Source organism: Camelus ferus, chromosome 8 (genome assembly GCF_009834535.1).
Source record: "Camelus ferus isolate YT-003-E chromosome 8, BCGSAC_Cfer_1.0, whole genome shotgun sequence".
Taxonomy (NCBI): domain Eukaryota; kingdom Metazoa; phylum Chordata; class Mammalia; order Artiodactyla; family Camelidae; genus Camelus; species Camelus ferus.
Window position 1 is genome coordinate 65,073,845 of NC_045703.1, and position 20,938 is coordinate 65,094,782.

The window sequence follows — 20,938 nt, forward strand, 5'->3', positions numbered from 1 at the left end:
GATTTTTAAGAGGAGAAGCTGCCTCCCCTTGCTTCGGCTTCTGGAATGGAGAACATTACTAAGCTATTCATGTATCAAGAGGAGGCAGAAACATAATGTTTATCTGTAAACATTGTTTTAATAAGTAGGCCTTTTAAAATGGCCTATGCTTTCTAGTAACCTTATTTTCTTCTGCCTCAGAGATTATGTAGAACTGTCTGCATCATACAGTTACACCTCTGTGGCAGTTAAGTTTATACCCTAGCAAAGAACCTGTGCAGTCCACAGTGCTGATGAGTTTTGCTTTTAGAAGTAGGAAGCTGCCAAAAATCTAAAGTAGTATTCAGATAATATAATCATACTCTGAACTTTTATTCTGGTGTGTTTAACTAGATGAATGATGATATGGAAATATATAAAGAAGCCAAGTTTTGAATAAAAACTTAAACATTGTTTATCGTCCTCTTTAAATGAGCTTACTAGTTGACTTTTATGTTCGTCTCTGACCTCTGCTTTTATCAACAGGAATGTAACAACACTACACCTCTCATCAGTTTTTCTGATTGTTGCCAGTTTCATGTTGTTACTGCCCTTGATAACATATTTTAGGGCATCTTTTCTTGTTTACCTTATTAGTATTTTTATTAGTATTCATTATATTGTTCTCATATTAATGACAAGATGTAAGACTGGCATATGTGATTATTAAAAGTTACCCGGAAATCCAGAGCCACACATGAAATTAAGTCAAATAATTTCTTTTCAGGGTAAATCTGTAAGGGATGACTTACCTTGTTTTACGCTGATTACCTTATCCTAAGTCTAAATATGAGTAAGGAAGGTTGCAAATCCTTGTGAACTCTAGTGACTCATTTGCCATTTGGAAAACTAAATATGAACTTAAGTTTTGATGGCTTTGCCAAAGATGCGCATTTTAAACACTCCTACAGATAATGTATAGTTGCAATACCCAGTAAATTAATTACAAAGATTATATTGGAAAGGATGCCAGTGTCAGTGTCAGTATTAGCAAATGTTCTCTTGTTGCCATTGCTCTTTTACTTTGCTTAGTGTGGTTCTGGTGTATGGACTGCGGGGTCAGTTGATTGGGCAGTGTAGCTGAGCCCAGCAGTTTTTTCTTAGTGAATTATCACATTCATTCTGAAGGATCTTTCCTCTTTCTATTTAAAAATGAGTGCATGCTGTCAAAAATAATATCACAGATATTTAATGTTGGTTGGCATTTGGCTGAAGAGGGCCCACAGCGTGCCCATCAGGCAATATAAAGGGCCTGCCATGGAGAGGCTTGCAGGCTAGTGGAGGAGGCAGGTACAGTGAAAAGGTAAAAATTTCCTCAATAATATGTGTATAGACTTGAAATAAAAGCATTACAAGGCTTCTTGAAAAAATACCAATGCCTTCTTTGCTTCCTTGACTATGAGTTCCGTTTCCTGGAGGCCATTTTCAGCTCTTCATGTTTTATTCTGGTTCTTAAATCCATTTCTAAATGACATAATTATGTTGCTATTTTTTCTTTTTTTCAAAATTAGACTGTATCCATTAATTTTAACTATGTAAAAGTTACCTCTTTTACACTGTCCTGCCTTACAATTCCCTTTCCTTTTCTTGTCCCGTTAAGGCTAAATCAGCATTCAGTGTTTACATTAAGAGGGCTATATAAATGCCTGCAGTTGAGACATAAGCTGTGAATATATTTCCTTAATATACAACTTTTATTATCCTGGAGTTGATAATTGCCTCATTGGTTTACTTTTGAAAAATGTATATGTAATCATTTTATCCTCCTCTTGTGATAGAACTGTACAGTTCCTCTCAGGAAGGTGGAACTCATCAGTTACCAACTCTGTTGAATGTTTTTCAAGTTCGTGGATGTCCACCATTTGGCCATTTGTTGAATAGCTATTTTATGTTTGGAGAAATGCCCAAGTTTAAAAGCTCTGCCTCTCCAGTTTAGAATTCAGAACTCAAAAATAGCTTTCCTTGCAGCTAGGATGCATTCAGATGATTTAAATTCTTTCAGACTGACCATGGCAGATTTTGATCTAGAATGAAGCATGTTGCTTTTTCCAAATTTCTGTGGCTTTCGGCAGGCAGCAGTTGAGTCCCTGGTCAGAACTGGAATTCCTCTGCCTTGTTCTCCGTTCTTACTCTGTTAGGCTCATGACCTGCTGCGTATGTGTAGTAAAATTTCCCTTAACTATCATTCTTAGAATTACCTTGGCCTCAAACTCAATTTTCTGAATCCATGTCTTCAGGTATTTCCTCATTTTAGTGGGGTATGTTCTTTAGAAGTTTCTTAAGAAGGGTGCAGGAGAGGAAAGTTTCCCTGCATGTCAGAAAGATGCCATTTCTACCATCACACTTGATTGGTTGGTTGGTTGCGTATAGAATTCTAGATTGGAAATAATTTTCTTCAAAAGCTATTGTTCCATTGTCATCTAAGCTTTGAGTATTTCTGTTGAGAAATCCAGTGCCTCATCTTTTATATGTCACCTATTTTTTTCCTCTTTGGTAACTTTAGAAGCTTTTTATTTCTTGGATTCTAAGATAGTGATGAACCTTGGAGTTGGTATTTTTCTGTTCATTTTGCTGGACCAGTCCAGTGTGAAACTCAGTTCTGGGAATTTTTTGGAAAGGGGGACTGTCATTTCTTTATTAATTTCCTCATCTTGATCTTCTCTGCTCATACTATCTAGAACTCTTGTTAGTTGGGTGTTAGAAATACTAGATTGATTATTATTATTTCTTAAGCTTTTTCTTCAGTCCCTTTTTCATCTCTGTCTTTTTTGTTCTATTTCTTGGTAGATAGTCTGAATTTGGTTTCCAGTCCCTCTTATGAATTTTTAGTTTTTGTTATCGTAGTTTCACAAACTACTTTTATCTGCTTATTTGCCTTGTTAAAAATGCCATCTTACTTTCCACAAACTTACTTTTGTCTGCTTATTTGCCTTTTTAAAACTGCCATCTTATTCTTATCTTATGGATACAGTAGCTTATCTCACTGAAGATCATTTTAGGACCTTTGTTTTTGAAGATCTGCTCTGTAGTTCTCTTTGTCTGTTTCCTTTGAGTCCTTACTATCTTTACCTACTGTCTTACCTGTTGGAGGCTTTCTTGAAATCTCTGGCATAGCAGTTTGGTGCACATGGACACTGAGAACTGATAAGAGTGCTCTGTGTCCTGGGGCAGGTGTGCCACGGTGGGTCTGGGTGATGCGGAGGGGATCAGACCGTTTCGTTTGAGAACCCTCAAATGTTGTTATCTGTATTCTCCCCTCCCCCCAGAAACTCATCCAGTGAGGCCATCAGGGCGTCTGGAGGCCAATGTGTGTGTGTGTGCGCACGTGTGTTTGTGTTGTGTGTGTATTTTCCACTTAATCCTCTCTTTTCCATTGACTCCTCCACTGCCAGCCTCTCCAGATGGTAATCCTCTTGACTTCTGACAGGATTGGGGTGACGATTAGGAAGGAGGGAGCTCTGAATTCTTCTTTACAGATATTTCATCCAGCCCCCTGCCACCCTCTGATTCCTGAGTCTTTGGGGTTCTGAGCTTTAATTAGTTTCCTTCTTATCTTCTCACCTAGAACAAATTAAAACTTTAATTATCGCTTGTCTGTCTGCTTTTCTCCTTCCAAAAATTTTTTGACCTCTCTTACCTGCTGTCATCTCATCTTAGGCTTTCTTTGTCCTTGTGGATTTATAGTTTAAAACAATTCCTTTACCCTTATTTTAAGGGGGTTCTATGAGGGAGTAGAGAGAAACATGGTTATTTAATCTGACATATTTACTGGAAATCTCCATAAAAACATCTTTAATAAAGCAGTTTTTTCCGTACCAATGTGTTGTCAACTTTAAGAGGTTTTCACAGTGTGCTACCTGATAATACACTAGACTTTTCAGTGGCTCAAGGAATTTGTAGGCTAAGAATAAACCTATGAATAAATGAATTGAACAGCACAACTGGAGTGTCCTCTGGTTGGCATGGAGCCTGGCCTGAGGAGGCTGTGTGAGGCGGGGGTGGCCTTTGTTTAGATTAGCCAGGAAAAGCCTCATGGAATTCAGGAAGTGCTGCTGGGGGAAAATGATCTCCCCAGCTGTGTTTAGGACCGAGCGAAAGGGAGGTCGGAAGTAGGAAGGCCTGTGAGGCTCCCTCACACCATCCAGAGGAGAAATCAGTGCCTCTGTCTGGAGAGAAGTTTCCCAGTGAAGGGGAACTAAGAGGAGAGGCTAGTTGAGAGAGGTGATGTGAAGGGGAAAAAAAAATCAGAGGTTAACTGCATATGAGAGCAGACATTTTAATGACATTTAGTTCAAAGATGATCTTAATTTTTTCAGTTTTAAGGATACGTTGCAAGTGAATACAGTCTGTAATAAAATTATTAATGCAAATCTACAAGTAGATAACATTTTTCTGGTTGCCCTTTGCTTTTAAGAGAAAAAACAGCAAGTTAAATAAAATGCTTTAATAAGCTTATATTTAGAAAGAAATACCTGACTGTAGACCTGGGCCTTTGCAAACTCTGGGTGCCGTCCGCCTGCAGCAGTCCTCCCCCACCTGCACCCTGGAAGCCTCCCGAGGGTCCAGGAGACCCAGCAGTAAAGGGGAGGCGGCTGTGTTTGGAGCCCCACTCTCCTGCCTCCCCCTTGTCCTGCTGTTGTGCAGTCCTGCTTTCCAAACTGAGAGTTAGAGTCATGACAGAGACTTCTGAGAACCTGCAGTTCTCAAAGAAAGATGAAATGGGGTTCATTTAAGGCAGAAAACTTTACTAACGTCTATGTTTACATGTAATTTTTCACAATAAAGGATGAAACTAAAAGTACTTTCTGATTAATACTTATTTACCCAGAGAATTACCTGAACTGTGGCAGCGTGTCCTTGAGCACGTCAGCATTTTGACTGTGATCTTGCTGCGTTTGAGTTCTGTCTGAAGGAACAGCCTCATGGTATCTGTATGTGTGGCCTGGTAACGAGACCAGTGTGAAGCTAAGAACAGCAGCAGCAAAGTGTTAGAGTAATTATAACAAAAGTCGAGTCTGTAGCCTTCCGTGTCAGGAATAAAGAAGAAGGGTCGGGTTTATTTGGCCAGTGTTTGGTGTTCGCGTTGCCGTTGATATAACTGTACATATGGTCTTTCAGAGAGATTGTGCCTTTCACAGTGAAGTATCTGCCCACTTCTGTCAGCTCTCACAAATGTTATCTTTTTATGTCTCCATCACTATTAAATCACTGATTGGTAATTAGGATACTTCTGGGAAAAAAATCTTACATATCGACCACCATCCTGGCTGGAGGTGGTTGTGGTTCTTCCCTGAACGTTTTGGTGCCCTGGTGTTGGCCTCATCCTCAGGCCCTCTTAAATTAAAAATACCGGTGTGTGGTCTTGCCAGCTGGCCAGAGGCCAGGCTTTTTATAGCCTTGTCTGGCCTGGGAATGGAGCTTAGCACTGAGGGGAGGTGTGGGAGTGGCCTTGTGGGTAGGGTCTTCTCTGGCTTGGGAGGCCCTGCTGCCATCCTGCCTTAGCCCTGTCATCCTAAATAAAATACATCTGTAATCTGATACCAAACCCCCTCTCCCCATGCCTTTTGGTAAGATGTTTGTTAAACTAACCAAGGAGACAACTTGAAGTAAGATTTCCCATTATTTTTGAAGCCTGTTGTACCATCTGCTAGGGAGAAACTTTGCTGCCTAAGTACATATATTTTTACTAATTAATGAGCACCAGGTTCCTAGCGAAACATGTTTATTAAATGTCAACAACTTGGGGACATTTAGTCTTCATTTTTGGTCTCCGTGTCCAGTGGCATTTTTCCTAAATTATGTCCAGAATTTCCTTGGGATTATGCATGCTGCTTTTTATTCTAAGTTGTTGCTTGCAATTTCCTGTGATTTATTTTCATAGTTCTTCCTCCTCCTCCCCTAACAATATCTAGAAAACCATTTTTATCTTTTCTCCCTACCGTTTTTCCTGGATGCCATTTCATACACGAAAACCATAAGGTTAAAGTAATAAAAGCCATTCACACATTGTTTTGATTTTTATTAAATTTGATGAAGTGAGAAATGATGATGCAGAATTTTCATTGGAAGTAATTTTCAGGCCATGTACTTTAGTCAGTCATGACATGCGACCCAGTGCTAACACTTAAGTAACATTCTGCTGTTTAATATTTGTAACCCACAGAAGCTTCTGCAATAACAGTTTAGAAGAGTCAACATTTAAACACCTCTTTGTATGTTCTGTCCTAAAGAGCAGACGATCCAGATTGATTTTCTCTCTCCTCTCTTACCACTTGATGGAAGGGGAAAAAGAAGAAAAAGACAAATATTTGTGTGGGTTTGGGGGAAGGGGGAGGTGTTTTGTTTTGTTTTGCTTTTTAGAGCTCTTGAGGAGCATGGTTGATAAGCCAATTGTAACAGTTTGTTTGGAGCTGGAGGAAGGGAAACCGTGTCGTTGTCCCTGACACTGATGACTGAAGGACAACTGTTCACTTTCTCTTGCGGATTAAAAATGCATGAGAGTACCTTTTTGACACTGAGTTTGCTGAAACATCACTGCTGTCTTTTTTGTAACATTTTTGTGGATGCTTTTGTGCAAAGTAGTGTCTGTCAGAACTTGTAGTATCCTTGCAGGGTTGTCGTTGAACAGGTAGCTCTGGACAGGTTTTAGCATCTATGTAGTTACTCGGCACAGGGCTGCCTGTCACTGGGAGAGAATGTCTTGCTTACCTGTCTCTAAGTTGATGGACAAAGAACTATAGCAGTTTACATACTGCACTGTACACAGTCGCCACATTCTCATTTTGAATCATCACTTCTTTTTCTGAAAATAGAGAAGATGGGCCACGGTAGTGGGAAAGTCTTCACAATACTGGAACAGTTGATGATTAGTTCGAAGACCTGTATTTTGCTGGTCAGTGTGAACTTAGCTATTTTGATTGTGGCAATTCTGATGATTTTGGATTTCAGCATTGTCCTTCAGGACTGAATTCTCACAAGAAACTGCATAAATTTTTTTTTGAGGAACTGTTTCTAAAATGCAAGTGGCTTTTGTAAATTCATACTGTAAATTCCTAATTTTGTAGGATGGAAAGTCCATAAAAACAATCCTATTTTTTAAAAATTTTATTGAGTTATAGTCAGTTTATAATTTTGTATCAATTTCCAATATAGAACACAATTTTTCAGTTATACAGGAACATACATATATTCATTGTCACATACTTTTTCACTGTGAGCTACCACAAGATCTTGTATACATTCCCCTGTGCTACACAGTATAATCTTGTTTATCTATTCTACTTACACCTGTCAGTATCTACAAATTTCAAACTCCCAGTCTGTCCCTTCCCAACCCCTCCCCCCTGGCAACCACAAGTTTATATTCTATGTCTATGAGTCTGTTTCTGTTTTGTATTTATGTTCATTTGTCTTTTTCTTTTCTTTTCTTTCTTTCTTTTTTTTTTTTTTTTTTTTTTTTGTTTTTAGATTCCACATACGAACAATCTCATATGGTATTTTTCTTTCTCTTTCTGGCTTACTTCACTTAGAATAGTATTTTCTAGGGACATCCATGTTGCTGCAAATGGCGTTATGTTGTCATTTTTTATGGCTGAATAGTATTCCATTGTTTAAATATACCACATCTTCTTTATCCAGTCATCTGTCTATGGACATTTAGGCTGTTTTCATGTCTTGGCTGTTGTAAATAGTGCTGCTGTGAACATTGGGGTGCAGGTGTCTTTTTGAAGTAGGGTTCCTTCTGGATATATGCCCAGGAGTGTGATTACTGGGTCATATGGTAAGTCTATTCCTAGTCTTTTGAGGAATCTCCATACTGTTTTCCAAAGTGGCTACACCAAACTGCATTCCTACCAGCAGTGTAGGAGGGTTCCCTTTTCTCCGCAGCCTCTCCAGCATTTGTCATTTGTGGACTTTTGAATGATGGCCATTCTGACTGGTGTGAGGGTGATGCCTCATTGTAGTTTTGATTTGCATTTCTCTGATAATTAGTGATATGGAACCATTTCCAACTCTTGTTGTTGCACATGGTAGTATCTTTAAGTAAATGAGGTACATGTAACTACAAATAGATATGCTTTATTTCCAGGGAAACAACAAACTTTACATTTTGGGGTGAATGGAAGAATAGTCTGTCTCCTGATAACAAAGTACTACTTTTGAAGAAGATTAAAACGTTTTGAAATGCTTACTGCAGAAAGTAAAAGGCTAAAAAAGCCTCTGAAATCTGACTTGTCAGAGATAACAAGTCTGCTGTGTGTATGTCTAGTTATTCTTTTTTTTTTTTTGAGGGGGGAGGTAATTACGTTTGTTTGTTTATTTATTTATTCATTCATTCATTCATTCATTCTTAGAGGAGATACTGGGGATTGAACCCAGGACCTCATGCATGCTAAGCATGTGCTCTAGAGCTTGAGCTATATCCTCCCCCTTATGTGTACTTCTAAATGAAGTACGATGTTACACATCTTCTTCTACCACTCGCTGTCCTTGCTTAATGTATTGTAGACATTCCCTCCCTGTTTTCATTATCCATCATCATATTAGATAATGCTGCACAGTATTCTTTTTAGATATATCTTCATTTATTTAGCCAAACTTCTGATTGAAGACTATTTGAGTTGATTCCAGCATTTAACTATGACAAATGATGTTGCAAAGAATGCATTTTGGAGGGGAAAATCTCTCAGGATTAATTTTTGTTTGGAGACGGAATTTTTTGTCATTTAACTTCCTCATATTGTCTTTGATCTGCAAGTGAAAAGCTTTCCTTTACAGGAAACGAGTTTAAAAATTTTTAAATTTTGCTTGCATTTTATAATAGATGATTAATAAAATGATAAATTGTCTATTTTGTGTGAACATTATTTCCTCCTGTTCTATGATCTGCACTGAATACCATAATGTTAGGAAACTTCTCTGAGCTTATCTATTGCCTTCGAATTCTTTTTGATTTTGTAGTCAAAACAATAGCTAAATGAAAGTCTAGAAAGTGGATAATGTCCACTGGTCAGTAATTTTTTGAACACTGTTCCGTGCAAAGTGCTCAGCAAAGTGTGAGAAAGTTTCTGTCGTTAGGCAGGTGGGGATTTGATTGGAGTTATAAGACATAAATGCCTAAAAGGATGAAACGTAATGTGAGGTAGAGTAGGGTAGACGGAAACACTATAATAAACCCTTAGACTAAACTTAAAGTATAGTCATTTTTAATAATCACAAAGTGGCTCCTCATTGTAATTAGTATAATTCCACAGATAAATATTTACTGTTAAAGAAGTTGAAGCATTTTTTTTCTCCCAGAAAATTAAAGTTAGACATAATATTTCAGAATTTCTTCTGGATAGAAAGAATTGTGTAATTACCCTTTTAAGGCACATGACAGATAAGTAGTTTTGCTTCAGTTGTTGCAACTCCCCGCCGCCAGTGATCTGGGGCTCAGTAGGCATGTTTGAAAGCCACTGACCTGGTTGAAGATGTTACAGTTACTTACCATCCTTTCTTTGAAGCCACACTAAATTAAAAATTAGAAAGGAGAATGGCTTAATTTTTTTTTGACAAGAGAAATGATAGATGTTTTCTGTAAAATGTCCATTCAATGTAAAAAGAATAATGATATAAAAATTCCCCCATAGTCCTTCTACCCAGTGACAACAACAGGTGACAAGGTGTTGTATGAATCTCTAGAACTTTGCATATTTGTCTAACATATATTTACTAACAGCACTGGACACTGTCTTACACATGTTCTGTGTGGTCATATCATTTATTACCATGCTAGAGTGGACAGGCTCTGGTTCTTGAGTGCTCTCATTACATATGGGAAGAATCAGTTACTGTGGGCTCTCTGTGTGCCAGAGCCCCCCGCCCCGGCAGTAGGCGCTGTTCCCAGGTCTTCAGAACCCAGAAAGGGGATCCAGAACTTTTGACTCCAAGGGGGAAACGTACCCTCTTTGTTCTCCAAGCACCATCTAGTCATTTAGGATTCAGCTTGTTTCTTGTTATTTTGCAGATTTTATTTTCTGGTTTGTTTTTGGCATTCCCTTATTTAATTGTATATTTAAGAAAGAACAAGAAAGAGTCTACTTTTTAAAGAAGAATATATTTGGAAGGGATTTTTCTTCTTTTGACAGTGAATTAGACTCCTTCTGAGGCTCTGGATCTAGATTATTGCAGGGTTTGCCTTCTAAGCTGGAACTGTCCAACTGCTATGCTATTTCAGACCTGGCCTATCTTTCACTTTCAAGCTCCAGAGATAATTTATAGCTGTAGGGTGTCAGGAGTGGGCTTGAATTGGGCCTGCACAATGTAACATGGAATTTTGCAAAGATTGCTATAAAATTACTACTTCAGCATTCAAATGACTTAAGTACAGTAAACTTCTTACACAGTTAATTTACTTGAATATTTATTTATTGAGTGCTTCATGTTGAATACTAAAATAATGGGGAAAAAACCCCAGCACATAATCAGAGTTGATTTTGCTTTTTTAGAAAAAGTCTAGGCTTGAATATAATTGTATCTAAATGATCTCTAGCAAAATTGGCGGTAACGGATTCCCGTGATCTGGGATCAGCCCTGTATTCTTTAAGGGTGTCATAGAGGTATTGTCATCTCTTGCTGTTAGGTTGGTCTAGAAAAGGGGCATTGTCAGTTGTACAAATACTTGTTATTTACGTATTTCCCTTCTAATTGGGGAAGTTCTATTTCTACTCTTTATCTCTGGAATAAGCACATGTAGACTCTGAATCAGAATATTTTGATTGTTCAATTTGTAGTAGCCTTCTTTGTTTAAATAAATTTGTTTCTGTGTTTTAAGTCTCTTTTAAGTTAAAAAAATGAAGAGCCAGTGATAGGACTTCATTAATACAATGTTTTCATAAAAATTAGTCTCCTAAGACTTATGACTCTTTTCCAACCAGAAGGATGTAATTTTTGCCCCTCAGAACCCAAAACTGTACCATTAGCAGATGTTTTTCCAAAACTGACCGCAAGGAAACATGTCAAGACTAACTCAGAGGATTATACAGAAGATTAAACTATGATTTAATTACAACAATTGACTCTCTGACTCTATTAATAGCTAATGACTTATATTTTCCTGTGCCAGTGAGCTATGCTTTACTGTGTTTTAGAGCCTTCAGATATAATCATTAGTGTTCCCAGAGACAAGACTTTCCCAGAGACAAGATTCTTTTTTCACTTATGGTTTAGTTTTTATACTTAATGTTTCTTCCCCCGCATTTAATTGGGGGAACAGAGGAAGACAAGTTTACCAAACAGATTTCGACTTGAAACCCCAAACCTCCTTATGCCTTCGTGAGCTTGCTGTAAAATGCAGTGGGATCCTATTACAATGCCAATAGGAGGAACAGTGCTGAGAAACTTTTAATGTTACTTTGAGGAATGTACTATGCACATCATTTGCACATAGGCAATCTATTTGACGGATGGAATTACCAGGACCATGGTATAGGGTGGTACTTTATAATCTTATTGAGTTTAAGGACTTGATTAGGAATTAGAACTTCAGAATTCCAGGCTTAGCTCTGTGCTTTAAGTCCTAATTAACCCATCGGAATTATAGCTCTTAAATCAGCCTGTATTGTTACGTCTTGTGAGACTAGATGAAAGTCTATGTGAAAGTGATTTGAAATACTTTGAAATATTCTTTACGATTATCTTGACATTTTAAAATTCAGAGTCCTAGGAGTGTCTAAGGATGAGCTTTATTTCCACTCTGGGCATGATAATGGGCCCTAATGGTAGATCCCTAAGTTGGTCAATCTGGGGCCCAGCTTCCTTTCCAGGAGGCCTTGGTTTACCTTTGCATCACCTGTGGGTTGAGCCAGGGCACAGCTGGAGCCTGGTGGAGGCCTGTTTCTCTCTTCTTCCACTTGGGTATCACGTGGTGGCAGAAGGGTCTGACTCCTTGTGTCTTCTGATTTGCCAGCACAGTTGCTCTTGTCTTACATCATGTCCCTCTTGTGACACAGACACTCCTTCCTGTTTGCTTTTGAGCTCTTAAGCTTACCCTTAAACTCCGGGACATGGTTTCCACGTCTGTTAGTTGAATCTGATAGTATTAACCTGCCTCCATAGGTTTGTGTGAAGGTTAAATGAGATGATATTTGTAAAGAATTTATCAGTAGAACTCACTGAAAGCTATATTTTTTTGTGTGTGAAAATACTGTTGTGGATGTTTTCACAGAACATATGGTTCTTCAGTGAGTTTTGAATTGTGACATTAACAATTTTCTTTTATGAACCAAAGCAAGCTAATAACTAGTACCCTAGTCCCCACCCCCCTTTTTTGGGCGAGGATTGAACACGATTGCCATAGTGAGCTAAAATGTACTTGAAATGGCTGTTTTCTTTGGGTTTGAGTGATTATTGATTTTATTTGGGGATCTTCCATGGAATTCAGAAAATTAAGGGTCCTTGCCGCCCATACTTGAGGCAGTTTGAGGACCCTTTGAGAGGGTGGGAAGCTCGGGTTAGGGGCTGATGGAGCAGCAGAGCACGCTGGAGATTTGAGTGCCTGGTTCATTTGTCCAGGCTTATTAAATAAACTCTTCAGAACCCCCCCCAAGGCAGGTGCCTGGAGCAGATCTCAGAACTGCCCAAATTGTCTCAGGACTGAGGAAATGCAGACTATTCCATCCTCTGTGCTTTAGATCTTATTGATGTGAATCATTGGAGACTCATAAGCTCTCCGCCTCCCCGTGATCTAGTTAATGTGGAATGGTTTCAGACTCTTGAAATCAACTAATGCAATACAGTCTGGTTGTTGTGATTAGTGTGTTGGGCATGAGTGAAATGCTGAAAGATTTGGGAAGGTTTTATTATAGTGAGAGTTCATGTCTTTTGTGAAAATATTACGCCACATTAACTGCTGTAATTATCATAAATAATTAAAACAAAAACATGATCATCAGAATAAATGAACAAAATTAGGTGGTAACATGAGTTTCTGTTTCTTTCATTGCTTTGTCCTGTTAACTTCCAGTTAACTGCTAGACAGCTTTTGTCCACTTGGGCCGCTTCATAAGGCTTTTTTGATAAACTATTAGCTCTGGGCAGGAGTGAGTGGGGTGGATGCTTCTCATATGAAATTGAATACATGTTAAAGGTAAAATCCATGCTGTAATGGTGCCAGTGTCAGGAAGGGATGAATAGGTCAGAGAGATTAGGAATAAAGTCCAGTTTTAGAAAAGCAAGTTTATAATATTATCAAATTATTATTAAGAATTAGCAATACATTTTCAGGGGGTATGCATGATACCTTAAAAGTAAGTTAATGAGCAAACTGCTCTTTGATTTTCAAAAGCTGGGAATCTAACCAGAATTTATACTGAGAGTGAACTTCAGCTACAAAAACGTTACTGTTTAAAGTGCGTACAAGTTTATCTTTTATAGACTATAGGCTGTTTCTTTTGTGGAACGTGTATGTTAAAATCGAAGCATGTGATTGTAGCTCACAAAGTGTAGCAGACCTATTTCTTCACTTTTGTATGTTTCACATGTCCTGGTTTAACTGGTATTTATTTCACAAATGAATAAACCATTTGATCAGACTACATGTTTACTTTTATTTTCAGTTCCTTTGTTTTGACAAAATATCACATATTTTAGGCAGTGTTTCTTATAAAAGTTGTAAACTATTCACTTTATAATTAAATTAAGATGAAATACTAATAATCAAGCCAAGCAATAAGTTAGCTATATGAAAACTGGTTAAAATAGTGAAGCTTTAAATTTATCAAAACAGTTCATTGTTTTGAATGGAGCCCTAAATTTTGGGGGGGGCATATGTATGTTTATTGTTTAAAATACCACATTTAGAGATGGGAATATAAAATCCACTGATTTCTATCAGAGAAATTAAAATGAGCTCTAGAATATGGGAAACATCTGACTGCTCTCATTCACTGGGTTCTTTGAGATGCTATAGTGCTCTTATGAAAAAGACAATTGTTGAAAGTACCAATGTGAAAATAAAGACTAGAGTGGTTTATTTTCTGTTATCAAATTCCCAGGGAAAATTTCTGATTATGTAACCTACTCTTTTCATGTGTTGTAATTATAACTGTTTTCACATAAACTGGTTGCCGATCTGGATGAGATACTGGGTTCTGGAGTCATTCTGTACCTCAGTTTCTTTGTAGGGTTGTTATGAGGATCAAATGTGTTCAGATGTTACTGGGGTCTTAGTGCCCAGCATAAGGTAAACACTCAGTATGTCTTGCCTAATGTTAACCCAAATGAACTTATTGCAGATACCATATGGAAAGACATGCGTATGCTTAAACAGATATGTTCAAATACAGTTGACCCTTGAACAACACAGGTTTGAAATCCTGGGTCCATTTATGTGCAGATTCTTTTCCCTAAGTACGTACTACAGTACTATATGATTCGCGGTTGGCTGAACCCGTGGGTGCAGAACTGCGTATTCAGAGGGCCCACTGTAAAGTTATACATGGATTTTGGGTGTCCCAACCCCCTGCATTGTTCAAAGTCCACCTGTATCTGAATGCAGAAAACCATATGTACCTGTGTAGGTGACGATCACCAGACACACTGAATGACGGTAATATAAACACTGTACTCCCCCAGTGTTTTTATGCTGTTTTTAGCATTTTACATAACTCGTTCAAGTTCACAGCAATTTTACGAGATATATGCCATCATCTCACATTACAGGTGGTGAAACTGAGTCATGGGGAGATTAATAACTAACTTTCCCCAGTACTTGTAGTGGAGAACCTGGAATTCGGTCCTGTCAGTTCTGCTCCAGCCTCTTCATCAGTAAGCCAGGCTGCCTCCTCAACATCACACACTGGATCTGGTTCTCACGAGGGTCCCCGTATCAGCTCACCCTCGTATAGGGGGTGTTTGCACGCACGTGTGACATAGCCCATTTATTGCACTGTATGTATGTATGTGTTTGTGTGTGTGTATATTCTCACACATGAAAATCACACACACGTGAAGATAAATGTCAGCTTTTCAAGATGCTTAGATCTAAAAAAAAACCCATTGCTTAAAAATACATTGCTTTGCTTTAATGTAAAATGTATCAATCATATTTTGTTGAAACTGTAAAATGTAAAGGGAAGACATTTAGGGGGAAAGCTAGAAATGTGGTTGAGGCAGTTTCTGAACTGAGCAGTTGAGAGACTGAAGTATTGGTGATGTAAGGTTAGGATGGGATCTGACTCCACCAATTTATTCCAAGGTTGTAGTGGCCCAGAGAGGCCTGTGGTTGAATTTGTGGGTGTCCTGTCGTGACAGTTGTGATTGAGGGAAACTTGTATTTCCCGCCATGGAAAAGTGTCACAACAGCTTGAAGGATCACAACAGCTAGAACATCAGTTTAGTAAGTAAGATTTGTTCAGTTCAACAAATGTGCTTTTAAACCAGTAATCTCACTTGAACCTCGTAGTAGCCCTGCTAAATAATCCCGTGAGTATTAGATTTTCCAGATGAGGAAATGGAGGTTTAGGTCCAGTCACATTCCCAGGGTTACACGGTTTTGAAGTGTCAAAAGGTGAGCCTATGTTTGCTGATGACAAAGGTGTGTTCTTTCTGTGTTACCCACAATTTTGAGAGAATGTCAGAACGCTATGCTCCTCCCCATGTGGAGGCAGTATGTGGCCCCTCTGAAGCTTAAATGCCAAGCATAAGCCACTTGAAATGAAAGGACAGGTGGCCCAGTGGGTAGAAGAGAGGCCCTGGCATGCCTGTGGCCTGGGTCCAAACTTCTGATGCGGGGATTCCGCCAGGCTCTCCTGCTTGGGACTGTGGTTACTTATTTGCATCCCTGGGCAGTGTCAGGGAGGGCTTATTTCTGAAATTCTGTTTGAACTAGAAATTGAAGGTGGAGCTGGAGGTGAGAGAGGGGCTAAAGAACCATGGCCAAGGTCCTGGTCACCTGTTCTGGAGCTGCTTTCATTTTCATTTTTCTATTTTAGTTTGCTTGAAGAGGAAAAGGCAAATAGCTTTCTATTCCTTAATCAGCACAGTAGTCAGTTTTACATTTGAAGTATAAATGAGTCAACACTGTCTAGTTTATTCCTTCTCTGTTATCCTTTACACTGTTGGCCTTAAACCTGTGATGATGTGCTGGAGAGCAATACTGGTATTGACACCCTTGGCATTGCCACCTATTGCCTAGTTTTTGGACTGTAAAGGGATTCTTACCAGAGACGCGCTCTCCATCCCTTAAGAGTTAGTATTCTTTGGTGACTTAAATAATATTTAGATTTTAGTTTTTCCATTGTTTTTGCTTAAACATTCCAGTGTTTACTGGCATGTTGTAAGTGCAGATGTGAAAAGGAAACTGTTGAAAATTTACTTTATAATTTATACACCAGCGTTTTACATGGAGCCTTGCGTATGGCAGCCTTTCTGTTTGTGTTAACCGGGACTAAAGCTTTTCTAGATTGGAAACTGTAGGTTGCAAAACATGTGGTTTTTCGCATGTGCAGTTATTTCTTTATCACTGAGTTGTCCTTCCAAGCCTGGTCTATATGTGCTTGAAAATTACCATCTGCTCCCTGCAGTTTGGAGAGGGCACAGAAAGACTAAGGTGGAAAGCTGTCACTTCTAATATTTTCATTCAAACTTTCACACCCTTCTTGCCTAGTTATATAATTGCATGCAGCAGGAGTTGTTGCAGCCATTTGGTCTCATCCTGATTTTTAAAGGGTGGGGGGCACAGGGAGAGACTGTTTTTTGACACAGTACTGATGCAAATTTGAGAATCTGATAAACCATAGAAGGATTTAGAATTTAACGTCCCTGCTTAGTAAGTTAGTTAAGTCCATTGCAGAAATGAGGTGAATATGGATAAAAACACCTGTACTTACGGATACATTTTCTTATGTAGAATTTGCTTTCTTACCAATTTTAATGCTATATTCTCAAATTTCATTTTCTAAAGTTGGTATAGCAGAAATTTAATGATTTATTAGTTCTTTATAATCTTATTTAATGTTCAGAATTTATTATAGATAATATTGGAAGGATTTTAGATTGCTTACATAATTTATTTTTCTAATGTCCCCTTTAAAAAAATCTTAAAAATTGATCTATTTTGGTTTTGATTGGAATGAACAGCCACAATAGGATTTGGAAATGAAACATGACGGAAGCCTGTTAGTGTAAACTGCCAATAATTTCTAATAGTCAGGAACGAGAAGACCATTGAAAAATGGGATTTATGCCAATAAAAAGGTAGTAAGATAAAATGATAGTATTACTGTAGTCCAGAGCCGTAAATTTTGCTCTTCCTGCAAGTTAATTATCTAACGTCTACACCAAGCTGAAGACAATAGTGTTACTCTTTCATTTACTTGAGAATTATTATAAGAGAGAAAAAGAATTCCAGTCTTCAGTTGGGAAAATGATGGCTTTAACTTCCATTTAATGGAGTCTGCAGTAACTCCCACAAAAGACATTTAGTTAAGATGTCAATAATTGATTTTTGAGGAATAACATTCTGTACTTCTCATAACTAGAACAGAGAATTTAAAACAGAAATCGTCTTTTTTTTCCTGCTATTTCTTTTCTCGCCTTTGTCAATTTGAGTCTCTTCAGAAAAAAGCCTTTGGTCGACTGACTTTGGTCTAAATACGTTGTGCCACGCTATTTGCCTTTTGTGCAACATTTTATAATTTCTCTAATGTAACAAAACTTGGTTTGGAAAAAGATATACACTCTAGGCCCTTAGAGAACAGTTGAGCCATAGAGTGGGTGTGTCAACGACCTTATATGGTGTGATAATTAGTATAATAGAGGTTTATAAAAAAGCTGTGGGGATCACAGGTAAGGGAGATACTGATTCTATAAAAGCTACAGTGGGAAGGCTTTACAGGTTTAGTGAGAATAACAGGAATGTGTGTATGTGTTTCATATTCTTGACAGTGGAAATAGAATATCCAATGATTTATAATCCTAAACTTGTATGTTGATAAGGATGGTAATCTGATTCTCATAGGACTAAAGATGTTGGAGAATGTGACAGAGGCTTGGACTAGGGAAGTAGATTAGAGAAAGGTGGTGAATGGGAGTGGTCTAATACACCGTTCTAAAGACTTTGGACTTGACACATCTCAATAGGAGAGCTTTCTCTTTTTGTGGGAAGTTTTACCCAGGGAGTAATTATGAAATATGCTCCAGAAAGGTGATTGCTGGTGGTGTGGAGGGTAGACTGGACAGGGAGCCTGGAAGAAGGGTGGATGATAAAGAAGGTATCCTACTTAGGCCTTGAGTCGGGGGGGGGGGCTGGCCTAAGGTGTGTTTCACGGGTTGAACACATGGATCTTAGTAACTGAGTATCAGGTAAGGCAAAGGAGGGATTTTAAGATGGTTCTCAAGTGTGCAGCTTGGACGCCTGTGTAGATGTCTGGGAGGAGCAGATCTGAGGGAAGACATGACTTTGGTTTTATGGTGGGAGTGTGCCAGGAACAGAGGTGCTCGCTGGGCAGTTGGGAATATGGGTTGTGGGGGTGTGGATGTTGAAGATAGAGAGTTGAGGTTCCATTCTAAAGTTAACGTGTGGCCCAGTGCTTCTGAGCCCTGGCATCCCTTTAGAATCAGTTGGGGAACATTAGCAAGTGTCCACGATGTGTCCTTCCCCAAAGAGTTTATTTTGATTGGTCTGGAGTGGGTCCTAGAGCCTGTGTAACCTGGGTTGAGAATTGCAGTTTTAGATCCATAATGGAAGCCATAGGGAAGGCAGTGCATTGCCTAAGGAGTAGAAAAGGGAAGGGGGCTGGGGACAGACTTTGGAAACCAAGCACTTAGGGGTGAATGTCAAAAGAGGAGGCAGTGAGGAAGTACAGTAAAGAAAGCAGAGCAGGGAGAGGGGTATCAGTGTCATGAAAGAGATGGGAAATGGAGCTGTTACCAAGGGGTAGAGAGTGACCGGCAATACCACATGCTGTAGAAGGTCAAGAAGAAGTAAGGATTATGAAGTGGCCAGAGAGATTTTTTTTTTCCTGTGATTTGATAGTAAAAGCTAAATTGCAGTGGTTTGAGGAGTGAATGAAGAAAGGACAGGGCGAGTGAATGAAGAAAGGACAGGGCCAGTGAATATAGACTGTTCTTTGAGTTTGTTTTGTAAGGTCCATGAGTGCTTCTGCATTGCTGAGTGCCTACTTTGTGTCCACATGGGTGCTGGACTTCCCAACCTCAATGAGCCTGCAGTCTTGTAAAGTAAACAGACGATAACTTAGATCAGATGATGAGCCAAGTTTTGTATGATGAATAAGAGTCATTAAAAAACAAAAAGGTCAGACTTGTGTCTTAGGCAAAAGAGTCGTATACGAGTAGATGGAGAGTGGAGTGTGGTGCCCTCCAGTTTGCTTGTTAGAGGAACTGGTGCTTAGCTGCTTGTGGTTGGCTTGCTTGGGATGTTACTGGAGGAGGTGCTGGGTCATGGAGAACTCTGAACAACAAGTCGGGAAGCTGGACTTGATCCTGTAAGCAATATGAAGCCTTTCTAGTTCTGAGGAGGGGGAAGGAGTGGCCCTTTGAAATTAGCATTTTAGGTAGGCCGTTGTCTGCCTGCTCCTTGGTGGGGAAGAAGGATTTAAAGGGAAGAAAACCTGAAGACATGGAATGACCTGTTCCGAGCCACACAAAGACCAGAATAAAGTAAGACCCCAGTGGATTAGTATAGTGGTGGTAAGGATAAAAAGGAAAGGGGTGGGATTGAGTATTTGTGTCTCCCTATAATTTATATGTTGAAAACTAACCCCGAGTGTAATGGTATTAGGAGGTGGGACCTTTGGGAGGTGATTAGGTCATGAGGGCTCTGCCCTCATGAATGGGATAGAGGCTTATAAAAAAGACCCCAGAGAGTTCCTTTTCCTTTCTACCTCGTGAGGGCACAGTGAGAAGATGCTGTCTTTGTACCAGGAAGTGGGCTCTCACCAGATAGCAAATCTGCCAGTATCTTGACCTTGGACTTCCCAGCCTTCAGAATTAGGAAAGATAGCTTTCTGTTGTTTTTAAGTCACCTGGTTTATAGTATTTCTGTTATACCTTGAAGGAACTAAGACAAAATCTATATGGAAGGTAATCTATATGGTAGGGCACAGAGATGGACCATATTGAGGTAAGAAGGTGCAGGCTGAGAGAGCAGGAGTCTTGGATGACTCAGGATTCCCTGGTTTGGATGGAAGAGAAGGTTTTGGGGCAGTTAACCAAGAGCCTGAATACAAAAGGAGAGGCACGTTTTGAGGAGGAGGATGTTGAGTTTGATTTTGGACATATTGAGAGTTAGAGGTGATTATGTTAGTTATGTACAGTGAAGATAGTAGAGAGAGTATTCCACTGTATTCTCATAAACTTTCCTTTGAAATATAGGATAGTTGTATCTTTACTTTACAGATGGGAAATCTGAAGCAATTAAAATATTAAGTGACTTGCCGAAAGTATAAAAGAGGAGGTGGAACCTAGGTTTATGAATTCTCCAATTCTGTGATCTAATTATATCTAGTAATTTCAAAAAATGTGTTTTTAATTGTTGAATGGATAACTGAATCATTCTAACCTCAGATTTTGCACATAGCTCCTGAGCATTTTGGTTGGGCATTGAATCTCTCAGAGCCCTGGGTTCTTCATTTGCAGCATTGGATGTTTAGGGCATGCAGAGGGGAAAGATATTCTGTGGCCTTTTAGTTTCTTTGTAGCTTGAACATTCTGTGTTTCTAGACTTTCAGTGCCATCATCTTAAATTTTTTCTTTGATGTAACTGATGAAATAGTGTTCAACCCCAACAGATGATTTATTTTCTATCCTTTTCTTCTTCAAGTGGAGAATGGAAAAATTATGTCTGTAGAACACAGTAGGCTAGAAATGGCTTGTGAGAACAAGTTCAATATTTTCTTAAAATTAATCTTCTCCCTCA

General features: G+C 38.9%; 1 protein-coding gene across 8 annotated transcripts in view; it reads left to right on the top strand.

Annotated features, from left to right (window-relative positions):
- Nucleotides 1–20,938, top strand: part of ARID1B (AT-rich interaction domain 1B) — a 380,200-nt gene that overhangs the window by 58,569 nt on the left and 300,693 nt on the right. The gene's annotated exons all lie outside the window — the stretch shown is intronic.